This window comes from Choloepus didactylus, chromosome 13, assembly GCF_015220235.1.
Source record: "Choloepus didactylus isolate mChoDid1 chromosome 13, mChoDid1.pri, whole genome shotgun sequence".
Classification (NCBI taxonomy): domain Eukaryota; kingdom Metazoa; phylum Chordata; class Mammalia; order Pilosa; family Megalonychidae; genus Choloepus; species Choloepus didactylus.
Genome location: NC_051319.1, coordinates 16,647,083 through 16,665,718, shown reverse-complemented (window position 1 = coordinate 16,665,718; position 18,636 = coordinate 16,647,083).

Here is an 18,636-nt window from a genome sequence, read left to right as displayed (position 1 = left end):
GTTTGGTAAAATTCACCCGTGAAGTCATGTGGTCCTGGACTTTTCTTCACTGAGAGTTTTTTGATATCTGATTCAATTTCTTTACACAATAATTGGTTTGCTGAAATCCTTCTTTTTGAGTCAGGGTAGGTAGTTTGTGTGTTTGTAAGAATTTATCCATTTCATCTAGGTTATCTAATTTATTAGTGTACAGTTGTTCACAGAGTCCTTTTTTTCCCCCCCAAACAATAAAAATTTATTATCTCACAAGTTTCCATGGGTCAGGAATTCAGGAGCTGAACAGTTCTGCACGGGTGTCTCACAAGGGGCTGAAGTCAACATGTCCGCTGGAGCAGGAGCTATCTGAAGGCTTCCTCACACAGCTGGCAAATGGGTGCTGTCAGCAGGTCACAGTTCCTGGCCACACAGACCTCTCTGTAGGGTCCCTCAGGGGTCCTCACAACATGGCAGCTGGCTTCCCTAGAGTAAGTGATATGAGAGCGAGCAAGGTGCAAACCACAAAGTCTTTGATGACCTTTCCTTGGAGGTCACATGCCATCATTTCCATAATATTCCACTGATTACACAGCTCAGCCCTATTCAGTGAGGGAGCAGACACTATGCAGGCCTGATTACCAAGAGGCAAGCCTCATGGGGCCATCCTGGGAGCTGGCTACCACAGGCAACACCTAGAGCAGGCGAGGACAGGAAAGGTGGAAAGAAATCAAATTGGTCTGAGACATTAGAAAGGAATATTTGGTTTCCAAATGGATACAGAGAAAGAGCAGGAGAACAAAGTTTTAAATAACTCAGGTTTTATATTTGGGAAAATGGAAGTAGCACTAATTAGAAATGGAGAAAAGAAAGCACTTTTGTGGAAGGGAACACATTTCGCTTTATACACGCTGACTGAGAGATGCAATGGGATCTCTAAGACAGGGTTTGGCAAACTTTATCTGTAAAGGGGCAGAGAGCAGATACTGTAGGCTCTGTGGGCCTCATACGTTCTTCTTTGTGAGGGGGTGTATTTTTAACAACCCTTTAAAAATGTAAAAACCATCCTTAGCTTACAGGCTGTACAAAAATAGGCATGAGCTGCAGTCAGTCAACTCTTGCCCTAAGTAAACTGTCCTATGACAGTGGAAAATATAAGCACAGAACTTGATGAAAAGTCAAGGCTAGAAACCCAAAATTGTACAAAGTTAGTATTAATTTCTTACTACTTCCCTCTTTTGTAGTATGGACGCTAACTTATACTATTGACCATAAAAGTTAAAAAAAAAAGTCTTGCTAAAAAAAGTGTGTTCCATAGATGAAGCATAATATTTCCAATTCCAACCCAGTCCAGGGATATCCCTAAAGAACACCTGGCAGACCCAGTGACTGGCCAACATCACAAGGACAACAACTGAGGGTGAGTATAGGTTTCCCCGTCTGCCCTGATGCCACTCTCACACTGCCCCTTTTAGAGATGAGGACACTGGAGCTCAGTGGCTGTTAGAAACAAGCATTATATCTTAAAAACGCTCACCCAGTTGTGGAGGAGAAAAGAATTTATTCATGATCTTGCAGGAACAGACACACAGCCAGACACGTAGCGGGCGTGTCAGAAAAAGAACGTGGTGGTAGTTTTATCCTACTCCCAATATGCAAGTCCCTCCCCTGTTTCCCCACTGGCTGGGTACTCCAGAGGTTATAGCCTATCCGAGAGAGGTAACTAGCCCGCCTTTGAGATTTTGAATTGTGTAACCTATCAGAGAAAGTCAACTACTTTAAATTTCCCACCGAGAGTTCCCGCCTTTGCTTATACCCTATATCCCTCTACATTACAGTAACCCTGGTTATTTCTCCCATATAAGGAGCTGGTGCATGAATACATCATGGCTTTCTCTCTCTCCTTCCCTTTACCACGGAGCCTGTTTAAGCCAGTTCTGCCGCCATTTTCCCTATCCCATGTTGCCTTTATGTGAAAGCTAAACTTAACCCTTTCTTACAGTGCCTAAGCAACTTCCCCAGATTTATTCATGCGTCACTACAATCAGATGCCTGGCTTCCAGAAGGCAGTTCTTAGCCATCTGGAAGTCACCAGAACAACCCTGCCTCTTCTTCGGATACTGAAGTTGTAAGAGAACCTATAAAAAAAACTTGTCTTAATATATTGACCATTTGCTAAGGCCCAGCCATAAGTAGAGATTTGCTGGGGAAGACTCTTGAGGAAAAAAAAAACAACGAAACAGAACTCATAATGGAGACACCCAGCCGTCAGATCCTATATGAGAGCAGACCTGTCCCTTCCTGAAATGGAGCACAGAAACAGAGGCAAACACCCACTCCTAAGAAGCCAAAAGGTCACTGGCACAAATCAGAGGGATAGTTTTAATAATATCTGGTTCTAATACCGAATGCATGGAAGGGGTCTTCAAAGAACATTCAGTACCGTCCGCTTTTCCATAGGAAAGAAGCCCAAAGAGGGCTCGGCCCTGCTTCTGCAGGAATGGAATTGCCAGCAGCTCCCTTACTAAATGCACACACAGAGGATGCTCTGAGGCGGCTCCAGAAAACCCAGCTCACACGGGAGAAGACTAGGTTTCTCTTGCACATCAGTCCAGTAATTTCTGGTTTGTATGAAGAGTTGGCACAGTAGCTACCTAGCTTGTTCAACTTTTATTTCTGCCATACTCAAGGGCCACAATAACAAAGGTGTACCTTGAAATGGCGGCAAAATTCTGGATCTATTTCTACACTTTGGGCAAAAAAAATTTAAAAAACTAAAATTAAATCTCAAGCAAAAATATGACATTAGCAAAATGACTAGTTTTTCCCAAGGTACTTAAATCTGCTGTGAAACAACTAAACTGTACATTTGGTTACAAGAAAAATAAGGGGAAAATGTATCCTACTTCACATTCAGAAACCCAAATGAAATAGGGAAGTGTTGTGTTACTTGTTAAATGTGTATAATTAAAAATCCATCTCCTAAATTAAATCAAAGGCCTATGGTCAGTGGAAGATAATAAAATCTTGTTAATAAATTAAATGCACATGCAAAACACCCTGATGTTTGTAGCACATAGCACTTGGGCCTTGGCCTTGTTTTCTCAGTGCAGAAGCCCTTCCTGAATCCAGCAGGCATTGGGAAGGAGCCAGAGTCCTTGAGCCAGGCAGGAACTCAAGGGCGAGCTAAGGGGCTGGGGTGCACTTGCCTGGGAACTGCCTGCAGTGGTCGGTAAAAGGGCAGGTTCCTGGGCCACACCCCAGACTTAGCAGGTCTGGAGCTCAAGGCCACAAATCCGCAGGTTTAACTGGCTTAACAGGCTCCCAAGGTCATTCTTAGCTGCTCTGAAGTTTAAAAACACCACTGTTGCCTCTGAACACAGCATTCTTTCATGATCACGGAAAATTTAAGGGTCAAAATCTAGAAGAAACTTCTATTTGAATGGTGTGAGGTTGGAGAGTGTAAGAAGGTCATTTCCCTTTTCACTCTGGTATTTAGGACTTTGGGGAACAGAAACCAAAGATTCAAGTTAACTTCTTGTTTAGTAAACAAAAAATCCTTTCTTCCCATCAAAAAAAAAAAAAAAAAAAAAAGGTAAGATTTAGGCCAAGGCATGGCAGATTCACCCCTTTTCTAGTGTCCCTTTCCTAAATCAGCCCACGTTGCTTTCTGGGCATGTACTTAAAGCAAATGTCCCTTCTGACAAACCAAATACAGCAGCAGCGTGTGTAGTCTACAGTGCCACAAGGGGATGGGGGAGTGGGGGAGGCAACGGTTTCTGTGGAGAATGTTCTTTCTCAGCTCCTGCACGTCCACGTTCTTGGCATCTCAGTCTGACTCCAGCGGCCTCCATGTGCCTCATGCCCTCTCCAAGGCCGGAGCCCATGCCATCCTCGCAACCCATCTTTGCATTGGATGACATGGCGCTGGCCATCAAACTTTCCAGACGGCTGCCTAGGCTGATCGCCTTTACCATGATGATGGCTTCCTGGCTGAGCACGGTCATTGCAGGGTTGTCTGGATGAGGAATAGAGGTCTCATTAACTGACACCAAATTTATGAGTGTAATATTTTCTTTTCCATTTTCTGTTCCATCGGATCCACAATAGAATGTTCTTTGATGTATGTCAAAGTCCTACTGTTTCCAAAATGGGAACATGTGCTCTGGGCTCCAGATACCATCTCCACACTCCAGGCTTAGTGTGGAGACTAGAGTGTGGAGAATCCTTTTATTGTCCTTTTTATTTCTGAGGTGTTAGTAAAAATGTCCTCCTTTTCATTTCCAATTTTCGTTATTCATGTCCTCTTTTCTTTCTTTGTAAGTCTAACTAAAGGTTTGTTGATTTTATTGATCTTTTCAAAGAATGAACTGTTGTTTGTATTGATTCTCACTATTGTTTCTTATTCTTTATTGTTTATTTATCTCTGCTCTAATCTTTATCATTTCCTTCCTTCTGTCTGCTTTGGGTTTAGTTTGTTCTTCTTTCCTAGATGTTCCAGTTGTGAAATTGGCTCTCAGATTTGATATCTTTCTTCTTTTTTAATGTAAGCATTTAGAGCTATCAATTTCTCTCTCAGAGAGAAATTGATAGCCTTTGCTGCAACCCATAACTTTTGGTATGCTGTGTTTTAATTTTCATTCACCTAAAGGTATTGCCTAATTTCCCTTGTGATTTCTTCTTTGACCATTAGTTAAGAGCACATTGTTTACAATGTACATGAATTTCCATATATTCATGAATTTTCTACTTCTCCCCTTGTTTTTGATTTCTAGCTTTATTCCAACGTGGTCAATGAGGATACATTGTGTATGATGTCAATATTTTTTAATTTATTGAGACTTGTTTTGTGACCTAATATAAGGTCTATTCTGGAGAATAACCCATGTGTGTGTGCTTAGGACTTTCTTACCTCTGACACTACAAAATGCTTTGAGTTTATTGTGGGTGTTTTCTGCACTAGTCCTAGAATGAGTCATTTCTCCAAGGAGCCCTGGTTCTTCCTATTGGAGAATGATATTAAAAATCAAGTTCTGGGGGCTAGATGTGCTTGTTGTCATTGGAGTTCCATTGCTTCTAGGCCCTTTTAGATGACAGAGCAAGTAAATATCTGAATGTATTCTAACATGGGTAGATATACCTATTTATATATATTTCTATAAGTAACCATATGCATCTATAATAAGTTATGACATGAAGTCATACCGATGTCTCCAACTCTAATTTATTATTACACAGATCACTCCAGCCTCCTCCCTTGCTTATCTATAAACTCTCATTCCAACAGTGAGAAACCTGGCTCCCATCATCCACCATTCACTTACTTAATTGCTCAGTTCCAGAATAAATGTGTAACAGTATCAGACTCTTTATGCCATACTCTTATGGAACTCAACTTTATCAACTAGAGTACAGTGCCTGAGTACAGTCCCCTTTGCCTTTTGTCTCACAGATGCCACTCATTTCCAGAGTTACTTAGGTCAGCATAGTATTCCTCCATCCCCTTCAAAGAGGTTGTTTCATATATTTGTAATACAGTTAGTTTCTTTTGTCACAGTCTGCATTCCAATCCAGAATCCCCAATATCCTACATGATTTTTTTTTAATTTGTACACACTGATTCACTTTTTGTGGTCTAAAGTTTTATAGGTTCTGACAAATGTGTACTGTAACGTTTCCATTATGGTATCACACCAAATAGTTTCACCATCCTGAATAATTTCCTGTCTTTTACCTAGTCAACCTTCTCCCCGTTTCCCTAAACCCTTGGCAACCACTGATTTTTTAACTGTCTCTTTAGTTTTGCCTTTTCCACAATACCATCTGGTTGGAATTATATAGTCTATAGCCTTTTCAGACGGACACCTTTCACTTAGCAATATGCATTTTAGGATCATCTATGTCTTTTCCTGGCCTGATAGCTCATTTATCTTTATTGCCAAATAATATTCCTTCCTACATACATAGCACAGTTTGTTTATCCATTAAGCTATTGAAGAATAACATAGTAGCTTCAAGTGTTTGTTGGTTATAAATAAAGCTTCTGTAAACATTCATGTGCAGATTTTTGAGTAGACATAAGTTTTCAAGTCAGCTGGGTAAATACCTAGGCGCACAATTGCTGGATCATAAGGTAAGACTATGTTTATCTTTGTAAGAAAATGTCAAACTGTCTTTAAAGTGGCTGCACCATTTTGCAGAGTTCATGTTGCTCTGCATCTTTGCCAGTAGTTGATAATTACAATCTACTAGTGTATGATGTTTTACCACATTGAATGAAGTGTAGATACCTTATTTCCATTCAGGACTTTTACCGTCACCATTTCTTAAAATATAATTTTGCTAACTATTTCCTCTATGTAAATTGAGCACCATGTCAGAGGATATTATCATTTTTGCTGCATTTAATTTTTTTCATTTCAAAAGGCAGACAATAGGTCACTATGCTGGAAGAGCAAAATGAATATCTTTATATATATATATATATATACATATATACACACACACACACACACATATGTATGTATATATATATATATATACAATCACTGCTTGTTGGCTGTGACATAGAGACCAAATGAATAAATGAAACTGGATCTCCATTTATGCTCTAAAACTACCATTGGAAGGAGATATGCAACTGTGCAAACTTAGCTGGATTTACAGAGGTTGAGCCCCACTGCTGAGGCATAGATTCCATATTCTTTCAATTTCTAGGATAACTCTTAGAATCCCATCTCTTTCCTTTCCATCATCCTCACCTTCAAGGGGTGTTAAACCCAGGTATCTATATCAGACTTCTAACAAAATTGTTAAGTTGTAAGTTGATTCTGTTACATTCTGGAGCCAAGTTTATTTCCTTTAAAAAAAAAAAAAAAGGCTGAATAAATATTTAAGGAATAGCTATTTGAAGGGGCATCTAATTATTACCCTGCTCATGGCTGTCACTTGATTTATCTCCTTCACATTAATTTAAATTTGGCCTTTGCCACTGTCAGCAATGCTCTGATTCACATTTTACTAACTCCCTGCTACAGTCTCTAAATTGTTCTCTCTCTCTTGTTAACCCCAATCTATTCCTCTCTGGCTCTTTTAATCTGTTTTCTGATGTAACAGGGAAATTTGAATGTAACTGATTTAAGCTACCCTGTCATCCCTTATTCCCCTTGAAATTTCCTCCAGTGTCAGAGATAAAGCATGTAATTTCTAATACCAGCTCCACTGCTCAAGCTCCAGATCTCATCGTCTCAACTCTTAGGACAATTCCTAGGATCCCATACTTTTCCTCTTCAGCATCTTCAGGCTTTTGCTCTCTAATGGCCACTTGTGTCTTCATATGTATACAAATTCACCCTATTTTTTCCTTCAAAAACTTTATACTGAATATTCCACTTCAGTCCCATTTCTCTCTCTCTTTTCCCTCTGCCTTTGTCAAGCATTGAGGCCTTTGTCTAAAACCATGTAAGATTTGTACCTTCTAATAGTGTAATAGTATAATAGCCTCAAATATGTAGGCCTTGTTTTATCAACTATTCCTCTGAAAGCGTGAACCTAAGCTTTTGTTTCCTGACAGCCTAACTGTGTGCTAGGCATACAGAAGTTGCTTAATGGACTTGTTTAATGGCTTAATGCTAAAGAAATATTACTGAAACAAGTAACAATAGTAATATTGCCCCTACTGTGAGTGAAACTACCCTTTCAATGGGCTATTTAGAGGGCTATACAAGGCAGTATGACATAGTGGTTAAGAATATGAGCTCTGAAGCCAGACTGCCTGGGTTCCAGTCCTGGCTCTACCACCTATTAACTATGTGACCTTGGGAAGGTTAATTACCATCTTCGTGCCCTAACTTCCCTCCCTGATATTAAGGGAAAATATCAGTACCCGCCTCATGGAGTTATTATGAAGATCAAATGCGTTATGCCAGGTAGTTAGAACAATGTCTGGTATGTAGAAATTGCTCCATGAATGCCAGCTATTATTAATTGCTCATTACACATAGAATGAGCATATCAGAGTTACAGAATATTTATAATTGAATGAACTGAGTCCAATAAAGGTAAAATGACTGACTCAAGGTCATATGGCTAATTAGAGGCTAAGTCAGGAACACAGCTGTCCTGACTTCTATTTGGTGTTTGCTTTTTCCTTCCCTAAGAATTCTATTATTTGGACAGGGAACTGAGCTATATACAATCTTAGGATTGAAAGAGACACTCAAGGCTCTCTAGTCTACCTTTCCCAGAAGGGGCCACACCACATGATCACCTGTCACAAATGTTTCATCTTTGTCTATAGCACCCTTTCACCAATTTTTAATCACCTAGAGAAAAAGATCCTAACAGAACCTGCCCTATGGCTTCCGAGTTAAGTTAAAGAACACATCAGGGGCGGTATGGATGGCAAGGTCAGGTCTCCTAAGTTCAGATGACCATCACCAGATGAAGCCATTTTTAATGTTCATCTTTTGAAAACTAAGACTTGTTTTTCAGAGAAAATATTGTCTGGAATACTCATTATACTGCTGGGATTAAGGTCATTCCACACATACATGAATGTTTTGCAGATAGTATGCTTCCTGGTAGGAATCTGATATTATGATTTTGATGAACTCTGGACAATACTGTTTAGCAGCCAGGAAAAGGCACAAGGGCCAACTAACCATACCAGGCATAATTCCTGAAGGTTTCTTCTTTCTGTGTGGTTCTCTGGAACCCTATTCAGCCTCGTTGTGCAATCAGCTGCACCATGGTTTTTAAATTCAATCTTGCAGATACAGACTCTCAAGAGAAATTACAGCAATAAAAGATTGCTATTAACTAGTCACAAATAAACCGGCGTGTAAGGATTTTCTCATCAGATATAGTGGCATGCTATTTTCTGTCCCAATTCAATGCTAAGAGAAGAGATTTAATTTCTCTTTAATGCAAATGAAATCATCGTATGTAATAGCAGCAGTAAGGGAAAGGTTGAACTGAGCACACATATTATGTGTCTGCAAAAAATGTTCATCCACCCCCCTACAAACAAGACTCAGGAAACGTACATTCTCGTTGGATCATTATTTTATTGCCTGATTGAAATATACAGAAAGGTCCAATAACTTGATTCTGAAAGTTGAATTACTTTCTTATACTGAAGATTGAACAGACAGCCTCCATTGATCCCACGGAGAATGTATCATCCTTCATTTCAGCTTCCATAGAATTTTATTTATATCTCTAATCTTACTCATGATAATTGCAATTGTTACACCTAGTTGTGTGTCTGTCTCCTTTGTAGACTATAATCTCCCCAGGATAGAATTATGTCATATTTACTTCTGAATTTTCCCAGATTCCTGCGGTGTCTTGGATATAATAGCTGCTCAATAAATGTTTTTGTACTTAGATTTTTTTCTTTTATTAGAAAAGTTGTGGGTTTACAAAAGAATCATGCATAAAATACAGAATTCCCATATATCACCCTATTATTAACACCTTGTATTGGTGTGGAACACCAATTGATAGCACATTTTTATAATTGTTCTATTAGCTATAGTTTGTGGATTAACTTAGAGTTTACTGTTTGTGTAGTGTACTTCTATGGAATTTTTTTTAAACTTTTACTATGTCACCATATACACAATCTAACATTCCTCCTTTTAATCATATTCAGATATATATTTCAGTGCTATTAATAACGTTCACAATGTTGTGCTTCCTTCACCACCATCCACTACCAAAACATTTCCATCATTCTGAATAGGAACCCCATACATTTTAAGCCTTAATTTCCCATTCCGTAGCTCCACCTCGTCCCCTGGTAACCTATATCCTAGACTTCAACTCTATGAGTTTGCTTATTCTAATCATTTAAAATCAGTGAGATCATACAATATTTGTCCTTTTGTGTCTGATTTACTTCACTCAACATGATGTCTTCAAGGTTCATCTGTGTTGTGACATGCATCAGGACTTCATTCCTTTTTATGGCTGAAAAATATTCCATTGTGTGTGTATACCACATTGTGTTTATCCATCCATTGGTTGATGGACACTTGGGTTGTTTCCACCTTTTGGCAATTGTGAATAATGATGCTATAAATATTGGCATGCAAATATCTGTTTGAGTTCCTGCCTTCAATTCTTTTGGGTATGTATGTAATAGTGAGATTGCTGAGTCATATGGTAGCTCTACACTTAGCTTTCTGGGTGTTTCAGTTTGCTAGGCTACTTAAAGCAATACTAACAAACGGTCAGCTAAAACAATGGGAATTTCTTATTAGCTTACAGTTTGAGGCCATAAAATGTTGAAATCAAGGCATCATCAAGGGGATGCTTTCTTCCCAAAGGCTGGCTGCTGGTGATCCTTGGCTCCTCTGCTACATGGCAAGGCACATGGCAGCATCTGTTGGTCTCTCCTTTCTCTTCTAGGTTTGCTTTCAGTTTTTTCTGGCTTTCTCTCTCTCTCTGTACTCATTCTGTTTACAAAGGACTCCAGCAACAGGACTAAGACTCACCCTGAATGGGTCACACCCTAACTGAAGTAGTGTCATCAAAAGGTCCTACTTACAGTGGGTTCACACCCACAGGGATGGGTTATATTTAAGAACATAGTTTTTCTGGGGTACCTACAGCTTCAAAGCACCATACTGAGGAAAAGCCAAACCATTTTCTACAGTGGCTACACCATTTTACATTGCTACTAGCAATAAATGAGTATTCTTATTTCTCTGCATCCTCTCCAACACTTTTTATTTTCCATTTTTACAAATAGCAGCCATTCTAATGGGTGTGAAATGGTGTGTCATTGTGGTTTTGATTTACATTTCCCTGATAGCTAATGATGATGAGCATATTTTCATGTGGGTTCTAGCTACATCTATACCTTCTTCAGAAAGATGTCTGTTCAAATCCTTTGCCCATTTTTTAATTGGGTTGTTTGTCTCTTTGTTGTTAAGTTGAAGGATTTCTTTACATAATCTGGATATTAATCCTTTATCAGATATGTAGTTTCCAAATATTTTCTCCTATTGCATAGGCTGTCATTTTACTTTCATGATAAGGTCCTTTGAGGTGCAAATGTTTTTAATTCTGAGGTGGCCCCATTTATCTAGTATTTTTCTTTTGTTGCTTTTGCTCTGGGTGTAAAATCTAAGAGCCAATGCCTAAAACAAGGTCCTGGAGGTGATCACATAGGTTTTCTTCTAGGAATTTGATAGTTCTGACTCTTATATTTAGATCTTTGATCCATTTTCAGTTGAATTTTGTATAAGGTGTTAGGTAGGGTTCCTCCTCTTTTTTTGGCAAATGGGGATCTAGCTTTCCTAGCACCATTTGTTAAAGAGACTATTCTTTCCCATTTGAGTGGTCTTTGCCCACTTTGTCAAAAATCAGTTGGCCATAAGTGTGAGGTTAATTTCTGAGCTCTCAATTCTATTCTATTGGTCTATACATCTGTCCTTTTGCCAGTACATTGCTGTTTTGATTACTGTGGCTTTGGAATAAGTTTTAAGAATGGGAAGTGTGAGTCCTCCAACTTCGTTCTTCTTTTTCAAGTTGCCTTTAGCTACCCAGGGCCACTTACCCTTCCATATAAATGATTGGGTTTTCCATTTCTGCAAAAAAGTTGTTGGAATTTTGACTGCGTTTGAGTTGAAGCTATATATTGCTTTGGGTAGGATTAATACCTTAATGATACTTAGCCTCCCAATCCATGAACATGGAATATTTTTCCATTTATTTAGGTCTTCTTTGATTTCTTAGCTAGACTGACAAAGAATAAAATATAGGAGATGCAAATAAATAAAATCAGAAATGAAAAGGGGGATATTGAAATAAAAAGGGCTATAAAAGGATACTATGAACAATTGTATGCCATTTGTAGTTTTCTGTGTAAACTTTTTCATCCTTGGTTATATTTGTTCCCAGATATTTGATTTTTTAGCTGCTATTGTGAATGGAATATTTTTCTTGATTTCTTTTTCTGATTGTTCATTGCTTTTGCAAATAAACACTATTGATTTTTGGATATTGAGCTTGTACACCATCCCTTTGTTGAATTCATTTATTAGGTCTGGTAGCTTTGTTGTGGATTTTCCAGGATTTTCTGCACATAGGATCATGTCACCTGCAAATAGGGAGTTTTACTTCTTCCTTTCCAATTTTCATGCCTTTTACTTATTTCTCTTGCCTAATTGCTATAGTTAAAATTTCCAGTAAAATGCTGAATAACAGTGGTGACAGTGGGCATCCTTGTCTTTTTCCAGATTTTAGAGGGAAGGCTTTCAGACCTTCAACTTTAAGTATGTTAGCTGGTGATTTTCCATATATACTCTTTATTATGTTGAGGAAGTTTCTTTCTGTTCCTAGTTTTCTAAGTGTTTTTATCAAGTAGCTGTCCTGGATTATGCCAAATGCCTTTTCTGCATCAATTGAGATGATCATGTGATTTTTACCTTTGTTCTATTGATGTGGTGTATTACATTAACTGATTTTCTTATGTTGAACCAACCTTGCATACCTGGAATAAATCTCACTTGATCATGATGTATAATTATTTTAATGTGCTGTTGTATTTGGTTTGCTAGTAGTTTGTTGAGGATTTTTGCAATTACCTTCATAAGAGATATTAGTCTGTAGTTTTCTTTCCTTATGGTATCTTTATCCACCTTAGAATGAGGGTGATGTTGGCTTCACAGAATGAGTTAGGGAGTTTCTCTCCTCTTAAATTTTTTGAAAGAGTTTGGGCAGAATTAGAGTTAAGTCTTCTTGGAATGTTTGATAGAATTCCCCTGTGAAACCCTCTGGTCTTGGGTTTTTCTTTGTTAGGAGGTTTCTGATAACTGGTTCAATCTCTTTATTAGTAATTGGTTTGTTGAGATATTTTATTTCTTCTTGAGTCAATGTAAGTAGTTTGTGTGTTTCTAAGAATTTGCCCATTTCATCTAGGCTATCTAACTTAATGGCATACAAATTGTTCACAGTATCCTCTTATAGCCCTTTTTATTTCAATATCCCCCTTTTCATTTCTGATTTTATTCATTTGCATCTTCTGTCTTTTATTCTTTGTCAGTCTAGCTAAGTGTTTGTCAGTGTTATTGATCTGCTCAAAGAACCAACTTTTGGTTTTGTTGATTCTATTTTTTAAAATATTTCATTTATCTCTATAATCTTTGTTATTTCCTCCCTTCTGCTTGCTTTGGGTTTAGTTTGCTCTTCTTTTTCTAGCTCTTTGAGTTTTGAGGTTAAGCATCTCATTCAAAGCACTCTTTTTTAATGTAACCATTTAGAACTATAAACTTCCCTCTCAGCACTATCTTCACTGCATCCCATGAGTTTTGGTGTGCCATATTTTCATTTTCATCACCTCAAGATATTTCCTAATTTTACATGTGTTTTCCTCTTTAACCCATTGGCTAATTTCCACATATTTGTGAATTTTCTATTTATCCCTCTGTTATTTCTAGCTTCATTCCATTGTGGTCAGAGAATATAATTTGTATGATTTTAATATATCTGAATTTATTGAGTCTTATTTTGTGACACAACATATGGTCTATCATGGAGAATGATCCATGTACACTTGTGAAGACTGTGTATTCTGTTTTTGTTGGATGCAGTGTTCCATATATGTATTTTAGGTCCAGTTGGTTTAGTGTATCATTCAAATCCTATACTTCCTTATTGATATCCTTACTAGATGATCTATCCATTATTAAGAGTGGTGTGTTAAAGTCTCCTACTATTAATGTAGATCCATCAATTTCCCCCTTCAAATCTGTCAGTATTTGCTTCATATATTTTGGGGCTCTGCTATTAGGTGCATATATATTTATAATTGCTACAGTTCTATTTAATTATCCCCTTTATCAGTATATAATGACTGTCTTTGTCCAATGTAACTGTTTCTTACTTAAAGTTTATTTTATCTGCTATGGTAAAGCCACCCCAGCTCTCTTTTGGTTACTACTTGCAGGGTATATTTTTTCCCCATCTTTTCACCCTCAACCAACTTGTATCCTTGATTTTAAGGCAAGTTTCTTGCAGACAGCTCTAATCTGCTCTTGAAACCCTTCTGCGCATTTTTCATTTCAGTTATTGGGGTCTTCAACTCCAGTAGTTCTGTTTGGTTCCCTTCTAAAATTTCTCTTTACTAAGATTCTCATATTTCTTATTCATTGTTTTCCTGATATCCTTTAGTTCTTTCTTTGTATTTTCCTTTATCTCCATGAATATTTTTAAGATTGTATTTTAAAAATCTTCATTTGGTATGTCTATATTCTCAACTTCATTGTTGATGTTTTCTGGATTTTTATCCTCTTCCTGTGGATGGGCCACCATTTCCTGTGCCATTGTTTATCCTGTACTCTTAGTTTCACACTGTACATTTCAATATTTAAAAATTTTAACTCTTGGATTTTTTTCCCTGACTTGTCTGTTTCTCAATTTTGTAACCAGCTGGTGATAATACAGATTTTCTTGAGGTTCACCTCTTCTATCAGACCAGTCTGACCAAGGTGAAAGCAGTTTGTCAGGTTTTCCCTGTCTTTTTGAGCCTCTGTCTTGTCCTGGGTTTTGCTTGTTAATTGTCTTGGAGTTCTCCTGTTATAGGAGTTTGGTTGTCCCCTCTGTTTCTCAGGAGATGGATCACCTTCTCCCAGGTGTCTGAAGCTGGCAAGCCTTTGCACCAGACTTTCCACCTCCGTTTTTTTATGCTCACTTCATTGTTTCAAGCTACTTTTGCCAGAAGGCAAATTCTGGGAGGAGTGGCACGCTGGAGAAGACTTGCCAAAATCAGTCTTTCCCAGTCAGAATAGGGCCAGGGACACATAAGGGGGTGCAGGCCATCTCCATAGGGCCCTAATGAGGGAATTGGAAGCAGCACCAAGAGCTTCCTTCAGGGCTCCCCAAAGCTGAGATTTCTTGGCCTGCCCAACAAATGCAGTCATTCAACTAACTTTCCCCCACAGCCCTGAGGAAGCACAGCATCCCTAAGTTTCCAAAACTTTCACCCCTGTCAATGGCAGTTTGAAATAATGACAGCTGCCACCTTTGTCCAGAGAGTTTGAAACAATGGCTGCCACCACCTTTTTCTGGGGAGGGTTAAAACAATGGCCTCAGAGTCAGGCCCCACCTCATCTGATCCAAAGTCACTAATAAAAAGTTTTGGTTAGTGATTGGCCATGTCCACTCCTGGTCTTGGGAAAGAGGATGTTTAAGTGTCTTTCTTTCACAAGTAAGCCAACCAGGAGCTGGAATACATGGTGTACTGTTGTGAAAGCGGGGGGGTTGATGCTGGTAGCTATTGTGTGGAGAAAGCAATTTACTGTTCTTTAATGTAATTTATCAGCCTTTTCCTCCTGTTCTTCCCTGGATGCTGGGTAGTATTCTTTTGGCCTTCAGAATTTCAAAATAGTTGTTTCAAACAATTCCTGCCTGTTTAATAGTTGTTCTGGTGGAAGAACTGAGTCCTGGAGTTCCCTACTCTGCCATCTTCCCTCAATCTATACTTGGTTTTAATGGCACTTATATTATGCATTTCTCAGATATATTATTAAGGGATTCCCATCTTTGACAGAGCTTTTCCTTCCCATTTCTGAGAACTTTTGTCTTTAAAACATGAAAAAATAATAGACTTTCCAGATTGGCACTGTAATTTAGATAAATATGTAAACAGTAAGTGAGTACCTAGCATGCATTTGTTGATTTAATTTTATGAAAGTTTGCAGAGATTTCTTTTGAGCTCTCAATTGCTTAAGGGTACCCAACCATCTCAGTAGGGGAGAAGATAGTAAAGATCTCAAAGGCTTGACTTAGTGGGTAAACCAGAAGGCTACTGTACTTTCTAGAAAAAAGACTCATACTCCAAGTATTATCTATGGGACCCAGTAAGCATGGCTGAATCATAGCATCCCCAAGGCCTATCTTTCCTCTTTGATGGTTTTTCTGAGAAATTAATTGTTAGCTTAATGCTCAAGAAACATGTAGCCCATGCCCTTTAGTTCCACAGACACAACTGGGTACGTAATTTGCAGAGCCCAGTCCAAAATAAAAATGCATTCAACAGCAACTAAAAAAATTAAGTACCTAGGAATAAACTTAACCAAAGATGTAAAAGACCTATACAAAGAAAACTACATAACTCTACTAAAAGAAATAGAAAGGGACCTTAAAAGATGGAAAAATATTCCATGTTCATGGATAGGAAGGCCAAATGTCATTAAGATGTCAATTCTACCCAAATTCATCTACAGATTCAATGCAATCCCAATCAAAATTCCAACAACCTACTTTGCAGACTTGGAAAAACTAGTTATCAAATTTATTTGGAAAGGGAAGATGCCTCAAATTGCTAAAAACCTTCTAAAAAAGAAAAATGAAGTGGGAGGACTTATACTCTCTGACTTTGAAGCTTATTATAAAGCCACAGTAGTCAAAACAGCATGGTACTGGCACAAAGATAGATACATTGATCAATGGAATTGAATTGAGAATTCAGAGATAGACTCCCAGATCTATGGCTGACTGATCTTTGATAAGGCCCCCAAAGCCACTGAACTGGGACATAACAGTCTTTTCAACAAATGGGGCTGGGAGAGTTGGATACCTATATCCAAAAGAATGAAAGAGGACCCCAACCTCACACCCTACACAAAAATTAACTCAAAGTGGATCAAAGACCTCAATATAAAAGACAGTACCATAAAACTTCTAGAAGATAATGTAGGGAGACATCTTTAAGACCCTGTATTAGGAGGTCACTTCCTAGACCTTACACCCAAAGCACAAGCAACAAAGGAAAAAAATAGATAAATGGGAACTCCTCAAGCTTAGAAGTTTCTCTACCTCAAAGGAATTTATCAAAAAGGTGAAGAGGCAGCCAACTCAATGGGAAAAATTTTTTGGAAACTATCTATCTGACAGAAGACTGATTGATATCTTGCATATATAAAGAAATCCCAGAACTCAATGACAATAGTACAGACAGCCCAATTAAAAAATGAGCAAAAGATACGAAGAGACAGTTCTCTGAAGGGGAAATACAAATGACCAAGAAACACATGAAAAAATGTTCAGCTTCACTAGCTATTAGAGAGATGCAAATTAAGACCACAATGAGATACCATCTAACACCGGTTAGAATGGCTGTCATTAAACAAATAGGAAACTACAAATGCTGGAGAGGATGTGGAGAAATTGGAACTCTTATTCATTGTTGGTGGGACTGTATAATGGTTCAGCCACTCTGGAAGACAGTCTGGCAGTTCCTTAGAAAACTAGATACAGAGTTACTCTTCGATCTAGCAATTGTACTTCTTGGTATATACCCAGAAGATCTGAAAGCAGTGACGCGAACAGATATCTGCATGCCAATGTTCATAGCAGCATTATTCACAATTGCCAAGAGATGGAAACAATCCAAATGTCTTTCAACAGATGAGTGGATAAATAAAGTGTGGTATATACACACAATGTAATACTATGCAGCAGTAAGAAGGAACAGTGTCATGAAACATATGACAACTTGGATGAACCTTGAAGACATAACGCTGAGTGAAATAAGTCAGGCATAAAAAGAGAAATATTATATGCTACCACTAATGTGAACATTGCTGGGGGAGAATGCAGGAGTGTTGGGCTTCCCCACCTCGATGGTTGCTGATGTGCTCACAGACATTGGGAACTGGTGGTTTGATGGGCTGAGCCCTCAATCAAGGGACTTGCCCTTGGGAAGACTGTTACTGCAAAGGAGAGGCTAGGCCAGCTTATAATTGTGCCTAAGTGTCTCCTCCTGAATGCCTCTTTGTTGCTCAGATGTGGCCCCCTCTCTCTAGTTAAGCCAACTTGGCAGATGAAATCACTGCCCTCCCCCCTAGGTGGGATCTGACACTAAGGGGTGTAAAACCCCCTAGCAACATGGAGTATGACCCCTGGAGAGGAATCTGGACCCAGCATCATGGGATGGAGAACATCTTCTTGACCGAAAGGGGGATGTGTAATGAAATGAAATAAGTTTCAGTGGCTGAGAGTTTCCAAAAGGAGCTGAGAGGTCACTCTGGTGGGCATTCTTAAGCACAATATAGATAACTCTTTTCAGGTTCTAATGACTTGGAATTTCTAGCAGTGAATACCTGAAACTATCAAATTACAACCCAGAACCCTTGAATCTTGAAGACAATTGTGTAACAATGTAGCTTATGAGGGGGTGACAATGTGATAGGGAAAGCCATGTGGATCACACTCCCCTTTGTCCAGTGTATGGATGGATGAGTAGAGAAACGGGGGCAAAAAAAAAAAAAAAAAAGCGCCCAGTGTTCTTTTTCACTTTAATTGTTCTTTTTCACTTTAATTGTTCTTTTTCACGTTAATTTTTATTCTTATTGCTTTTGTGTGTGTGTAATGAAAACGTTCAAAAATTAGTTTTGGTGGTGGATGCACAACTATATGGTGGTACTGTGAACAATTGATTGTACGTTTTGTATGACTGCATGGTATGTGAATATATCTCAATAAAATTGAATTATTAAAAACAAAACAAACCCCTCCCCCCCCCAAAAAAAAAACCAAACAAAGAAAAAAATAAAAATGCAGGGTCCCTTGTTCAAAAATTATTAAGAATTTCAAGATGGGGACAGCAAGGCATTAAACTTAGAGCAGGGTCCTACTAAGCACAGGGCC